This window comes from Hordeum vulgare, chromosome 5H, assembly GCF_904849725.1.
Source record: "Hordeum vulgare subsp. vulgare chromosome 5H, MorexV3_pseudomolecules_assembly, whole genome shotgun sequence".
NCBI lineage: Eukaryota > Viridiplantae > Streptophyta > Magnoliopsida > Poales > Poaceae > Hordeum > Hordeum vulgare.
The window spans coordinates 150,071,158-150,087,240 of NC_058522.1; positions in this window are offsets into that span (position 1 = coordinate 150,071,158).

Here is a 16,083-nt window from a genome sequence, read left to right on the forward strand (position 1 = left end):
TGGCGTATTGCTTGATGTTGGTATTGCCTTGGTGGTGTGGCACACCAACCAATTGGGCACGACGGTCCTTGGCCATAGTGTGGGTGCTCAACCAAGCCTCTGTGCACCACCTGTCCGCTATCATCTCCCAACAATCCATCTTATCGGCCAACCATCTCGGGGGCACCTATGAATGTAAGTTAATGAAGAATGAAACTAAGTATTATAACTAAATAGACCTAACTAGCCCTAAGAATTGATCTTTGGAATGTACATACCTCCATGTACTCGGTCTTATCAAGGAAAATCTTTCGACATTCAGTCTTTGTCTTCGGCTCCCCTTGCTTGGCGTACCAATCTCGAACAGCCTGAACACGCATTTCGTGCCTCGTGTTATTCAATAAACTCTTGCATTCTTTCACGAGGTTCTTCTTGGCTGCCTCCTCCGTCCCCTCCTCAACCCTAAAGTGACTCTACAATTATGCCAAATAGATGCACAGATGAATAGTGAAATGATTTGGAAGGAAATAACAATATATAACATTGTATACTTTTTATTGGGTAAAATAATAGTTACCCAAAAATCAGCCAACACCTTGTCGGCCACGCTCACGCAAACAACACCATTGACATGTGTGTTTTCTGGGAGCAGAGCGGCTTGGTAGTGCTCCCAGTTGAGTCCTGGCTCGGGAACCATACCCTCACCGGGCAACTGCACTATCCCGGGGAAGTGCTCCCTAAGTAAAGCACCAAGGAGGCAGTTTGGATTCCGGGTATTCTGTGGGTAATCCCACCCCCTACATAATGATAAGGCAAAGACATTAGCTACTTGGTGAAATATAATGATATAAGGTACACAATATATATCAACTTACTTCTCGCCTTCTGGCTTAATTAACGGCCTGTGCTGCAAGTCCAATCGGTCTGGAACTCGTGTCATACCACGTTGGTAGACCGACTTGCTGGCAGCCCCCTGAGCCTCCGCCTCAGCACCCTCCGCCTCAGCCTCCGCCTCGGCACCCTCCGCCTCAGCACCCTCCGCCTTAGCACCCTCCGCCTCAGCCTCTGCCTCAGCACCCTCCGCCTCAGCCTCCGCCTCAGCCCCCTGCATCGGTGTCTCCTCCTGGACGGTAAGATCCCGCACCGGCGACACCCTCGTCTGCAAGGGTGAAGTGGCCGAGGGTGGTGGCGACTGGCTCCTATCATGCAGCCTCACTCTCCCACGACCACGTCCTCTGCCTCTCTTCTTTCCTACGCCTCTCCCATGGGGCTCCTCGGCAAAGCTCTGCAACAAAGTTCTCCGTAGCTGCCCAGGTGCTATCCTCAACTTATCCCCGCATGCCATGTCTCACCACCTGTAACGATAAATAGTTAAATAATTAGTACAAATTCAAGGACAATAATTAAGTGAACAATAATAAATACATGAATAATTCAACTAATAATTGAATAATTAAACAACAATGTTTGGATGCATACAAAGTACTAATAGTCTGGATCATCTGTCTCTTCTCCATAGTCAATTGAAGCAAAATCATCATCAGTATCACACGTGTCGTCATGACTGATATCGTCATCGGGTTCAAGGACATCATGTGGAAGGCCTTTTTGTAACCGATCAAGCATTGATAGCTCATCAGCATTGGTAACTTCTTCTACTTCCACTTCTTCCTCATCATCGCGTGAGTCTTGTTCCTCCGTGTTCAGGGTGGACGTAGAGCAGTTTCGGGTACGACGTCTGACACCACGTGATTCTTGGAAAGATTCTCCATCATATGTTATTGGGTCAATTTGAGGTTCATAATCGTCTTCATTTGGGGGAGGTGGTCTAAGATGTGGCGGCACATCGAACACGACATACCAACCTTCTAGGTTCTTAACACTTTGACGACAGTATGGCAGATAGAAAACTTGGGTGGCCTGTTGAGCCACAGTATAGACATCGGCACCCCTTAACTGCCTGTCTTGTCGAATTTCGACAATCCCAAGATGTTCATGAGTCCGTCTTGTCTTAGTAGGATCGAACCAATGACATTTGAACACAACAACGTTCGGAGGATTTTCACCATAATAATGAAGTTCGTACACTTCTTCAAGTCTTCCATAATACTCGACACCTCCCTCGCCTATAGCAGAGACACCGGAATTGTTTGTTTTTCGACCGGGCATTGAAAGCTCTTTGCTAGCAGTACGAAAGCGATACCCGTTGATGTCGTACTTCTGAAATGTACGGACCTTAAATTCAAAACCATTAGCTATTTGTCTCAATTCATCGTCGACTTGCTCATCTGAATTAGCCTAGAAGTTAAGAAAAGATAGAGTTTGGTGTGTTACTCATGAGTAATAGCAACAAAGGAAATCACTTATTATATATAAGGGAGGTACCGTTTTTTGAACCAAGAGATGAAACCGGGATAGCCGCCTCCTGTCTTTTCAGGAAGTTCATACTCGAGAATGGATTCTTTCTCGATTGCAACACCATTCGAGAATTGTTCGACGTATCGACTGTATCAATTAATAATAGTTGTTAGACACAAAACTTGTTAAAAGTTGCGAAACAATGTACAGAGCGCTTACTCGATGTATGGCCGAACTTCTGTTAAATTGTTAAATATATACATCGTTAGTGTGCGCCACTCCTCGACGCACAGCAACTTTGGTTTTCCCACACCAGAAGGTGCGAGCTTCCCTTTGAAAAGGCTGAGATTGGATTCACGTCGTTTGGGGTCGCCCAGATTGTACCGAGGCTTTGGATTATGCAAGTTGTGCATAGTGGCATCATAGTGTGCTGTTACGAAATTTGCCGCCTCCTCGGTAATGAACGCCTCGGCCATCGATGCTTCAATTCTACGTTTATTTTTACATTTTCCTCGAAGTGTCTTCTGCATTCTTTCAGTTGCGTAGCACCAACGATTTTGCACAGGGCCACCCAATCTTGCCTCGGTTGGGAGATGCAAAATCATGTGTTGCATCGGATTAAAGAAGCTCGGTGGAAAAATCTTCTCTAACTTGCAGAGCAACTCAGGCGCCAACTCTTCCATGTCATCTATCAAGGCACGCGACAACTCTTTAGCACAAAGAACACGGAAGAAATAGCTCAACTCGGCCAATACTAGCCATTCAGCCTCGGGGATATAGCCACGCAACATCACCGGCATTATCCGCTCAAGCCATATGTGCCAATCATGACTCTTGAGCCCAAAAATTTTCATTTTTTCAATGCTCGCTCCCCTCGCTAGATTCGCAGCATACCCATCGGGGAACAACAACTTTTTTTGCACCCACAAGAGGATTTCCCTTATTGCTCCCTTCTCAAGATTGTACCAGGCAGGTGGTTTGGACCAATTTTTTCTTCCTTTCGGTTCTCGCATGTTTAGTGATGGCCTATCACACAGAGTCTCCTGGTCAACTCTAGCCTTTGTATTATCTTTGCCCTTATGAGTGCCAAAAAATGTGGCAAGAAGGGCCTCGGCAATATTCTTTTCAGTGTGCATCATGTCAATGTTGTGTGGAAGTAAGAGGTCTTCGAAGTAGGGGAGATCCCAGATGCATGGCTTATGGGTCCAGGCGTGTTCCTCATTATAACCCAAGAAATACCCTCGACGGTTTGGATCAGGCTCCATAGATTTTAACTGTTCATTAATTTGTGCCCCCGTCAACGCAGGTGGTGCAGAGTGTTTGACAACTTTACCTTTCATGAAATTCTTCTTGTCTTTTCTGAATGGATGGTCCATAGGCAAGAACTGTCTATGCAAGTCAAAGCAGGAATACTTCCCACCCGCCGGCAACCAATGAAACTTAAGAGCTGCCTTGCATTGTGGGCATGTGAACCTTCCATGCACACACCAGGCAACGAAAAGCGCAAATGCTGGCAGATCATGCAACGAGTATTGGAACCAAACATACATTTGAAAGTTCTCTTTCTTAGCTGCGTCGTATGTGTTGACCCCATTCACCCAAGCTTCTTTCAAGTCATCCATCAACGGTTGCATGTACACACTCATATTCTTCCCCGGGTATTTTGGCCCTGGAACTATCAACGTCAGAAATATGTGCTTTCTTTGCATAATGGATGATGGTGGAAGATTGAGGGGAATGACAAATACAGGCCAGCAACTATATTGGGTAGCCGTCATACCAAAAGGATTGAACCCATCGAGGCTGATGGCGATTCGACAATTCCTTGGTTCTTTAGCATTTTCCTTATGTATACTATCGAATGCCTTCCATGCGTCACCATCTGAAGGGTGTACCAACATCGGAACTCCGTGCTCATCTAATTCTTTCCTAATTCCATGTTTGTGCCATGTCATCTGTTTTGCTGTTTCTTCGAGCATGTAAAGTCGTTGAAGTCTTGGTAGGATCGGCAGATACCGTAGGACACTCACGGGGATTTTGCTCTGCTTCTTCTCACCTTCACCGTTTTCTACCTCAACATATCTGGAGGACTTGCAAAATGGACAATATGTTTCCACCGCATACTCTTTCCTAAATAAGGCACATCCCTTCTCACAAGCATGTATCTGCTCAGACGGCATCTTGAGTGCACTAAGGATTTTGTTTGACTTATATAGGTTTGAAGGCATAATATGACCTTCTGGTAGAAAGCGCCCAAATAGGGTCATCACTGAGTCAAACAGATCTCTTCCAATGTTGAACTGGGCTTTCAGAGCCATTACTTGTGCGATGGCATCTAGCTGAGAAATCTTAGTGTGCTCGTGAAGAGGACGTTTTGAAGACTCCAACATGGCATAGAAGGCTTTCGCGGATTCCTCCATCTCTTAATCCTTGTTCCGAGCATCATCAAAGTCATTCACCATGTCTTCAATCCCTGTACCATGATCATTGGTGCGCCGACGCAACACCTCGTCTCTGTTACGTTGGGCCGACTCACCATGAAATGTCCACAAGGTATAGCTGGGAGTAAAACCACGCATCTACAGGTGTTTACCAATTACATCCTTTGTCTGTCGCGAATAATTCTTGCACTTAGTGCAGGGGCACCATGTTTTTGGCTGACCTTTAGAAAACGCCGTTTCCACGAATTCATAGGTTTTGCTCAACCATTCATCGGTCATATCTCTCTGACTATGGTGACCGGTGTACATCCATTCATGATCAGTCATTCTGGCAAGCTAGCTACATAGTATCCACATATAAAACAATATAAAATATCAATTCATCAAGTATGTTAAATTAATTATGGCCATTTTTTAATCATGGTTAATACATTGGGATGCACGACATGCACACCTACCAGCTACTAGGTAAAGATGGGTCCTAATCCCACCCGAGTATGTGTAGATTGGGTCATTTCCCACTGCTCTGCTCCCGACCCAACGCAAAATTTCGGCAGCACCTCCCCGCTGTTCTCCTGATACACGTCTCGGCAACTAACCGAGAGGATGTGTACCCGGAGAACAACAAGGAGGAGCTGTCGAAACTCTGCATGGGATCCGGAGCAAAGCGTGGGAAACGACCCAATCTACACATACCCGGGTTGTCCATGGATAACGTTGGACAATTCGAAAGAATCACCGTTATAAATATGCAAATGCATGCATATTTATGACAGGAACCCTTTCGAACGGGAGACGCATATTGGTTACGCAACACCTTTGCATTTTAATACTAAAAATACCTAGCTAGATAGTGTCATCAGCACGAAGGCCCGAACAGAGCAAAATAAAGGGGGTGGAGGAGGAGTTAACAAATGTGCTCACTTTTGAATGCAGGGGAGGTCGTCGAAAACCAATCCCTCGCGGAGAAGCTACTGCACATTTAAATGCACTCAATCAACACAAATACGCACTCGCGGTAATTAAGCTAACTAATACTAACATCTATCATTTAAATGCATTTTTCTAAAACTCTGAATCTCCATATCTTTACATGCGAAATACTTAAATTTCACTGCTAAATTGTGATCTTCGGGGGCATAATTCATAGAGTTCTCCAAAACTACTTTGAGTGTGATGCATTCAGGTTTGTTGTGTAGAGCTAATATTACTTCCCCTATTTTGTAGATTAATAAAGTTCTTCGAGTAATCTATACTTATACTAATTAGGGGCTCCCAAGAAATTCCTACATTAATTAGAAATTAGGAGCCGTTAATCTGGTGGGACCAAGTTATTACGGTGTAGATTACTCTATATAATATGAAGTTTGCAATATATATTATGTTATTTTTATACTATGGAAATACCAGATATTTCCAATTCAATCTCTCACATATCCGTTTTTGTCAGTTACGCATCCCTCACGTATCTCTATCTCAAAAAATAATATCTCTAACGTATCTCTCTCTCTTAACATATAGTCCAAGTTTTTTACAACTGCACCACGTTCTACTTTGCAGAGTTGTATTGCCTAGTTTGGTACCTTATGTTGGCATGGAATTTAGAAGCTCAAACGAGGCTTGGTCATATTGGCTTAGCTACGGTGGGCAGAAAGGCTTTGAGGTTAGGAAAAGGTATACAAACAAAAGTTCAGCCGATGGCAAGCTTACATCATGTAAATTTGTTTGTGCAAATGAGGGTCAGCGAGCACAAGACAAAAGGGATCCTTTGACAAAGTGCCCTCGAGCTGAAACTAGAACCAATTGTGAAGTGCACATGAATCTTAAAATGGCCGGAAGAAGGGAAATCTCAAAGTGTCAGAGCTGGTCTTGGAACACAACCACACACTACACCTAGCAGAAACCTTACACTTAATGGTGTCCCAAAGAAAAATTTCAGAGTTACAAGCTTTTGAAATTGCAACAGCAGATGATGCTGGAATTTCAGAGTTACAAGCTTTTGGATAAGAAGCACAAGGCTAGGAAAAGGAGAGAAAACAAAGCTACATCACAGTTGGGTGAAGAGGTATGTTGCTAAAAAATAGAGTGCTTTCGGTGTTATAATTATGTACATTAGTTCTCACAGCCTCTAATTTTCTTTCACAATAAGATACAAGAGACGGGGGGAGTGGCAGGTGGTGGTGGTGCAGAGGTTGCAAATGATAGAGTTTATAGGGATAATGCCAAGGAGCCTGAAGGTTACAAGACCAACCTTAGCTTCACTCAGTTGTTGATGGTATAATCTTGCTCATGTAGTTTAAAAATCTAGAATGATCCCAACTAGAGATGGCAAAATCTTGCTCATACGTTATTCTTATTTATTTAATTTTCAGGGGCCAATTACTGATGATCTTTTCACTGGGTCATGGTGAAGTACTCTTGTTTTTCGAAAATGAATCAGAGTGCAAACAAGCATGGGTGGGCAAGTTCAGTTCTGACAACACTCGGCAGAGATATATTACTTTGTTTTGGCATATATTTTGTTCAATGCACCTGCAAGTTATATATGCAAGGCCTCTGTTCAAGTAACAATTTTTGGGTAATTGTACAGTCAACATTTAAATGAAGCATCGTGACTTGTTAGTCTTTGTAGTCATCTAAATTTGGCATTTGGCTTTGTCTCTGTTGTTGTTGCTTCGCTGCTTGTTCTGTCCAACTAAAAATGATAAACATTACGGCAACAAAGTGTCCCTAGACAAGCTGAAAATTCAGCAAAACCACAGCTATGGAAACTAACATGGTTGTCAGTCAACTAAATAAAAACTAGCACAATCGACATTATGCCGTAGGTCATGCAACTGGGTTGCTAACAGCAGCCTTGGCCATGTCTTGAGCTACTGATTCTACTAGTAATTATTGGTTGTAGCTGCATCGGGACAAGAAAATGTATTGTAGGACGGACCTGGCGAGGACGGAGCTGGCGAGGACGGACCGGCGGGAGGGAGAGGCCCCGCGCTTCGGGCGGGGGGCGGCAGGGGCCGGGGCGGGCGGCGCCTCGTCGTCCGGCGGCTGGCGGCGGGGGGCGGCGGGGGCCCGAGACGGAGGAGGAGGAGGGGACTCCTGCGGCGTCGGGTGGGGGGCGGCGGGGGAGGAGGAGGGGACTCCGGCGGCGTCGGGCGGGGGGGCGGGCGGCGCCTCGTCGTCCGGCGGCTGGCGGCGGGCACGCGTCCGGGCGGAGCGGCGAGGGCCCGAGCCGGAGGGGGCGGTGCAGGGCGGCGCGGGGCGGCGCGGGGCGGGTGAGGGGTGGCGCGGGCAGGGCGGCGCAGGGCGGGGCGGCGCAGTGCGGGGGAGAGCAGTATGCGTGGGAGGGTGAGAGAGAGAACGGTGAGAGAGAGAAGAGGTAGGCACGGGGGGATACGGCAGTTTTCTTTTTCTTTGCCCTCAGCCAGCTGTCGGCAAAGACAACCGTTAGTCTTTGCCCTCAGCTGGCTGACGGCAAAGAGAGCCCCCATTTTTTTTCTGGTCGAGGCGGCGACTGTGTTAGCCCCTATGCCGTCAGCCTTTCTATGCCGACAGCTTTTTTGTCCTTTGCCGTGAGCTGGCTACCGGCTTAGATAAAGCGGACGGCAGAGATTTTATTTGCCGTCAGCCCCTCCTATTCCGTCAGCTTTTATTTTGGCTGAGGGCAAAGTCTCTTTGCCGTCAGCCCCGTGAAATTGCTGACGGCAAAGCTTAAAGCTGTCGGCAAACTAGCAGATTCCAGTAGTGTCCAATCCTAGTCCAACTAGGATTGGAAGGTGGAGTCCTTCTCTACCTTCCCACTTCCCCCTTTTTTTTCTTTCTCTTTGATTTTTTCTATCTCCTGTGCATAGGGCCTCTTGGGCTGTCCCACCATCCCACTAAGGGCTGGTGCGGCACCCCTAAGGCTATGGGCTTCCCCCGGGTGGGCTGCCCCTCCCCCCCGGTGAACATCCGGAACCCATTCGTCACTCCCGGTACATTCCCGGTAATGTCTGGAAACTTTTCGGTAATCAAATGAGGTCATCCTATATATCAATCTTTGTTTTCGGACCATTCCGGAAACCCTCGTGACGTCCGTGATCTCATACGGGACTCTGAACAACATTTGGTAACCAACCATATAACTCAAATACGCAGAAAACATCGTCGAACCTTAAGCGTGCAGACCCTGCGGGTTCGGGAACTATGTAGACATGACCCGAGGGACTCCTTGGTCAATACCCAACAGAGGGACCTGGATGCCCATATTGGATCCTACATATTCTACGAAGACTTATCGATTGAAGCTTAGTGCCAAGGATTCATATAATCCCGTATGTCATTCCCTTTGTCCTTCGGTATGTTACTTGCCCGAGATTCGATCGTCAGTATCCGCATACGTATTTCAATCTCGTTTACCAGCAAGTCACTTTACTCGTTCCGTAATACAAGATCCCATGACTTACACTAAGTCACATTGCTTGCAAGGCTTGTGTGTGATGTTGTATTACCGAGTGGGCCCCGAGATATCTCTCCGTCCCACGGAGTGACAAATTCCAATCTTGATCCATACTAACTAATCCGGCACCTTCGGAGATACCTGTAGAGCATCTTTATAGTCACCCAGTTACGTTGTGACGTTTGATACACACATGGTATTCCTCCGGTGCCAGTGAGTTATATGATCTCATGGTCATAGGAATAAATACTTGACACGCAGAAAACAGTAGCAACAAAATGACACGATCAACATGCTACGTGTTGGAATTATGCCCTAGAGGCAATAATAAATATGGTTATTATTATAATTCCTGTATCAAGATAATAGTTTATTATCCATGCTATAATTGTATTGAATGAAGACTCATTTACATGTGTGGATACATAGACAAAACACCGTCCCTAGCATGCCTCTAGTTGGCTAGCCAGTTGATCGATGATAGTCAGTGTCTTATGATTATGAACAAGGTGTTGTTGCTTGATAACTGGATCACGTCATTGGGAGAATCACGTGATGGACTAGACCCAAACTAATAGACGTAGCATGTTGATCGTGTCATTTTGTTGCTACTGTTTTCTGCGTGTCAAGTATTTATTCCTATGACCATGAGATCATATAACTCACTGACACCGGAGGAATGCTTTTTGTGTATCAAACGTCACAATGTAACTGGGTGACTATAAAGATGCTCTACAGGTATCTCCGAAGGTGTTAGTTGAGTTAGTATGGATCAAGACTGGGATTTGTCACTCCGTGTGACAGAGAGGTATCTCGGGGCCCACTCGGTAATACAACATCACACACAAGCCTTGCAAGCAATGTAACTTAGTGTAAGTTGCGGGATCTTGTATTACGGAACGAGTAAAGAGACTTGCCGGTAAACGAGACTGAAATAGGTATGCGGATACTAACGATCGAATCTCGGGCAAGTAACATACCGAAGGACAAAGGGAATGACATACGGGATTATACGAATCCTTGGCACTGAGGTTCAAACAATAAGATCTTCGTAGAATATGTAGGATCCAATATGGGCATCCAGGTCCCGCTATTGGATATTGACCGAGGAGTCTCTCGGGTCATATCTACATAGTTCTCGAACCCGCAGGGTCTGCACACTTAAGGTTCGACATTGTTTTATGCGTATTTGAGTTATATGGTTGGTTACCGAATGTTGTTCGGAGTCCCGGATGAGATCTCGGACGTCACGAGGGTTTCCGGAATGGTCCGTAAACGAAGATTGATATATAGGATGACCTCATTTGATTACCGGAAGGTTTTCGGAGTTACCGGGAATGTACCGGGAATGACGAATGGGTTCCGGGAGTTCACCGGGGGGGGGGCAACCCACCCCGGGGAAGAACATAGGCCTTTGGGGAGACACACCAGCCCTTAGTGGGCTGGTGGGACAGCCCACAAGTGCCCTATGCGCCAAGGAGAAGAAAATCAAGAGAGAAAGAAAAAAAAGGAGGAGGTGGGAAGGAAGGGGGACTCCCTCCCACCAAACCTAGTCCAACTCGGTTTGGGGGGGAGAGTCCTCCCCCTTGGCTCGGCCGACCCCCTTGGGGCTCCTTGAGCCCCAAGGCAAGGCCCCCTCCCTCCCACCTATATATACGGAGGTTTTAGGGCTGATTTGAGACGACTTTTCCACGGCAGCCCGACCACATACCTCCACGGTTTTTCCTCTAGATCGCGTTTCTGCGGAGCTCGGGCGGAGCCCTGCTGAGACAAGGTCATCACCAACCTCCGGAGCGCCATCACGCTGCCGGAGAACTCTTCTACCTCTCTGTCTCTCTTTCTGGATCAAGAAGGCCGAGATCATCGTCGAGCTGTACGTGTGCTGAACGCGGAGGTGCTGTCCGTTTGGTACTAGATCGTGGGACTGATCGCGGGATTGTTCGCGGGGCGGATCGAGGGACGTGAGGACGTTCCACTACATCAACCGCGTTCTCTAACGCTTCTGCTGTACGGTCTACAAGGGTACGTAGATCACTCATCCCCTCTCGTAGATGGACATCACCATGATAGGTCTTCGTGCGCGTAGGAAAATTTTTGTTTCCCATGCGACGTTCCCCAACAGTGGCATCATGAGCTAGGTTCATGCGTAGATGTCTTCTCGAGTAGAACACAAAATTTTTTGTGGGCGGTGATGTGCGTTTTGCTGCCCTCCTTAGTCTTTTCTTGATTCCGCGGTATTGTTGGATTGAAGCGGCTTGGACCGACATTACTCGTACGCTTACGAGAGACTGGTTTCATCGTCACGAGTAACCCCCTTTGCTCAAAGATGACTGGCAAGTGTCGGTTTCTCCAACTTTAGTTGAATCGGATTTGACCGAGGAGGTCCTTGGATGAGATTAAATAGCAACTCATATATCTCCGTTGTGGTGTTTGCGTAAGTAAGATGCGATCCTACTAGATACCCTTGGTCACCACGTAAAACATGCAACAACAAAATTAGAGGACGTCTAACTTGTTTTTGCAGGGTATGATTGTGATGTGATATGGCCAACGATGTGATGTGATATATTGGATGTATGAGATGATCATGTTGTAATAGAAATATCGACTTGCACGTCGATGGTACGGCAACCGGCAGGAGCCATAGGGTTGTCTTTATACTAACGTTTGTGCTTGCAGATGCGTTTACTATTTTGCTAGGATGTAGCTTTAGTAGTAATAGCATAAGTAGCATGACAACCCCGATGGCAACACGTTGATGGATGATCATGGTGTGGCGCCGGTGACAAGAAGATCGTGCCGGTGCTTTGGTGATGGAGATCAAGAAGCACGTGATGATGGCCATATCATGTCACTTATGAATTGCATGTGATGTTAATCCTTTTATGCACCTTATTTTGCTTAGAACGACGGTAGCATTATGAGGTGATCTCTCACTAAAATTTCAAGACGAAATTGTGTTCTCCCCGACTGTGCACCGTTGCTACAGTTCGTCGTTTCGAGACACCACGTGATGATCGGGTGTGATAGACTCAACGTTCACATACAACGGGTGCAAAACAGTTGCGCACGCGGAACACTCGGGTTAAGCTTGACGAGACTAGCATGTGCAGACATGGCCTCGGAACACATGAGACCGAAAGGTCGATCATGAATCATATAGTTGATATGATTAGCATAGGGATGCTTACCACTGAAACTATACTCAACTCACGTGATGATCGGACTTGGGATAGTGTAAGTGGATCATGAACCACTCAAATGACTAGAGAGATGTACTTTTTGAGTGGGAGTTTAGCATATAATTTGATTAAGTTGAACTCTAATTATCTTGAACATAGTCTAAGTCCACTTTGAATATATTTGTGTTGTAGATCATGGCTCACGCGACAGTCATCCTGAATTTTAATACGTTCCTAGAGAAAGCTAAGTTGAAAGATGATGGAAGCAACTTTGTAGACTGGGCTCGTAATCTTAAGCTAATCTTACAAGCTGGGAAGAAGGATTATGTCCTTAATGCTGCGCTAGGAGATGAACCACCCACTACGGCTGATCGGGATGTTAAGAACGCTTGGTTAGCACGTAAGGAGGACTACTCAATAGTTCAATGTGCAGTCTTATATGGCTTAGAACCGGGACTTCAACGTCGCTTTGAGCGTCATGGAGCATTTGAGATGTTCCAGGAGTTGGAGTTTATCTTTCAGAAGAACGCCCGGATCGAGAGGTATGAGACCTCCGATAAATTATATGCTTGCAAGATGGAGGAAAACTCGTCTGTCAGTGAACATGTGCTCAAAATGTCTGGGTACTCAAACCGTCTAGCTGAACTGGGGATTGAACTCCCGCAAGAAGCTATCACTGACAGAATCCTTCAATCACTGCCGCCAAGCTACAAAGGCTTTGTGTTGAACTACAACATGCAAGGGATGAACAAGTCTCCCAGCGAGTTGTTTGCGATGTTGAAAGTCGCAGAGTCTGAACTCCGCAAAGAGCATCAAGTGTTGATGGTGAATAAGACCACTAGTTTCAAGAGAAACGGAAAAGGCAAGAAGGGCAATTCGAAGAAGAGTGGCAAGCCTGTTGCCAATCCGCCGAAGAAACCCAAAGCTGGACCTAAGCCTGAAACGGAGTGTTTCTATTGCAAGGGTATGGGTCACTGGAAGCGCAATTGCCCCAAGTATCTGCAGATAAGAAGGCGGGCAAAGAAAAATCAGGTATATTTGATATACATGTTATTGATGTGTACTTAACCGGCTCTCGTGGTAGTGCCTGGGTATATGATACCGGTTCTGTTGCTCACATTTGCAACTCGAAGCAGGAATTGCGGAATAGATGAAGGCTGGCGAAAGACGAAGTGACGATGCGCGTAGGATATGGTTCCAAGGTTGATGCAATCGCCGTCGGCACAGTTTCACTTCAGCTACCATCGGGATTAGTGATGAACTTAAATCGTTGTTATTTAGTGCCTGCGTTGAGCATGAACATTATCTCTGGATCTTGTTTATTGCGAGACGGTTACTCTTTTAAGTCTGAGAATAATGGTTGTTCTACTTCTATGAGTAATATCTTTTATGGTCATGCACCGAATGTGAGAGGATTGTTCATATTGAATCTTGATAGCGATACGCATATACATAACATTGAGACCAAAAGAGTTAGAGTAAACAATGATAGCGCCATATTTTTGTGGCACTGCCGCTTGGGTCATATTGGTGTAAAGCGCATGAAGAAACTCCATGCTGATGGACTTTTGGAGTCACTTGATTTTGATTCACTTGACACGTGCGAACCATGCCTCATGGGCAAGATGACTAAAACTCCGTTCTCCGGAACAATGGAGCGTGCAAGTGACTTGTTGGAAATCATACATACCGATGTGTGTGGTCCAATGAGCGTGGAGGCACGCGGCGGATATCGTTATTTTCTCACCTTCACTGACGATTTAAGTAGATATGGTTATGTCTACTTGATGAAGCACAAGTCTGAGACATTTGAAAAGTTCAAGCAATTTCAGAGTGAAGTGGAAAATCATCGTAACAAGAAGATCAAGTTCCTACGTTCTAATCGTGGGGGTGAATATCTCAGTTTCGAGTTTGGTGCTCACTTAAGACAATGTGGAATTGTTTCACAGTTAACACCGCCTGGAACACCACAGCGTAATGGTGTGTCCGAACGTCGTAATCGTACTTTGTTAGAGATGGTGCGATCTATGATGTCTCTTACTGATTTGCCGTTATCTTTTTGGGGTTATGCATTAGAAACATTTGCATTCACTTTAAATAGGGCACCATCAAAATCCGTTGAGACGACACCATACGAACTGTGGTATGGCAAAAGGCCAAAGTTGTCGTTTCTTAAAGTTTGGGGATGTGATGATTATGTCAAAAAGCTTCAGCCTGAAAAGCTGGAACCCAAAGCGGAAAAGTGCGTCTTCATAGGTTACCCAAAAGAGACAGTTGGGTACACCTTCTATTTCAAATCCGAGGGCCAAGTGTTTGTTGCTAAGAACGGAGCTTTTCTCGAGAAGGAGTTTCTCTCGAGAGAATTGAGTGGGAGGAAGATAGAACTTGACGAGGTTGTCGAACCTCTCATCCCTCTGGATGGTGGCGCAGGGCAAGGGGAAACCTCTGTCGTTGCAACGCCGGTTGAGGAGGAAGTTAATGATGGTGATCATGAAACTCCAGTTCAAGTGTCTGTTGAACCACGCAGGTCGACGAGATCACGCGCTGCTCCAGAGTGGTACGGTAATCCCGTCTTCTCAATCATGTTGTTAGACAACAATGAACCTGCAAATTATGAAGAAGCAATGGTGGGCCCAGATTCCAACAAATGGCTAGAAGCCATGAAGTCTGAGATAGGATCCATGTATGAGAACAAAGTGTGGACTTTGGAGATACTACCTGAGGGCCTCAAGGCTATTCAGAACAAATGGATCTTTAAGAAGAAGACGGACGCTGACGGCAATGTGACCGTTTATAAAGCTCGACTTGTGGCAAAGGGTTTTTCACAAGTTCCAGGAGTTGACTACGATGAGACTTTCTCACCCGTAGCGATGCTTAAGTCCGTCAGAATCATGTTAGCAATAGCTGCATTTTTCGATTATGAAATCTGGCAGATGGATGTCAAAACGGCGTTCCTTAACGGTTTCCTTAAGGAAGAGTTGTATATGATGCAACCCGAAGGTTTTGTCGATCCTAAAAATGCTGACAAGGTGTGCAAACTCCAGCGATCCATTTATGGACTGGTGCAAGCATCTCGGAGTTGGAACGGACGCTTTGATGAGGTGATCAAAGCATTTGGGTTTATACAAGTGGTTGGAGAATCCTGTATTTACAAGAAAGTGAGTGGGAGCTCTGTGGCGTTTCTAATATTATATGTGGATGACATATTACTGATTGGAAACAACGTAGAGCTTTTGGAGAGCATAAAAGGTTACTTGAATAAAAGTTTCTCTATGAAGGACCTAGGAGAAGCTGCTTACGTTCTAGGCATTAAGATCTATAGGGATAGATCAAAACGCCTGATAGGACTTTCACAAAGCACATACCTTGATAAAGTTTTGAAGAGGTTCAAAATGGAACAGTCCAAGAAAGGGTTCTTGCCAGTTTTACAAGGTACGAGATTGATTAAGACTCAGTGCCCAGCAACTGATGAAGATAGAGAGCATATGCGCTCCGTTCCCTATGCTTCAGCCATAGGTTCTATCATGTATGCGATGTTGTGCACTAGACCGGATGTTAGCCTGGCCATAAGTATGGCAGGTAGGTTCCAGAGTAATCCAGGAGTGGATCACTGGACAGCGGTCAAGAATATCCTGAAGTACCTGAAAAGGACTAAGGAGATGTTTCTCGTGTATGGAGGTGACGA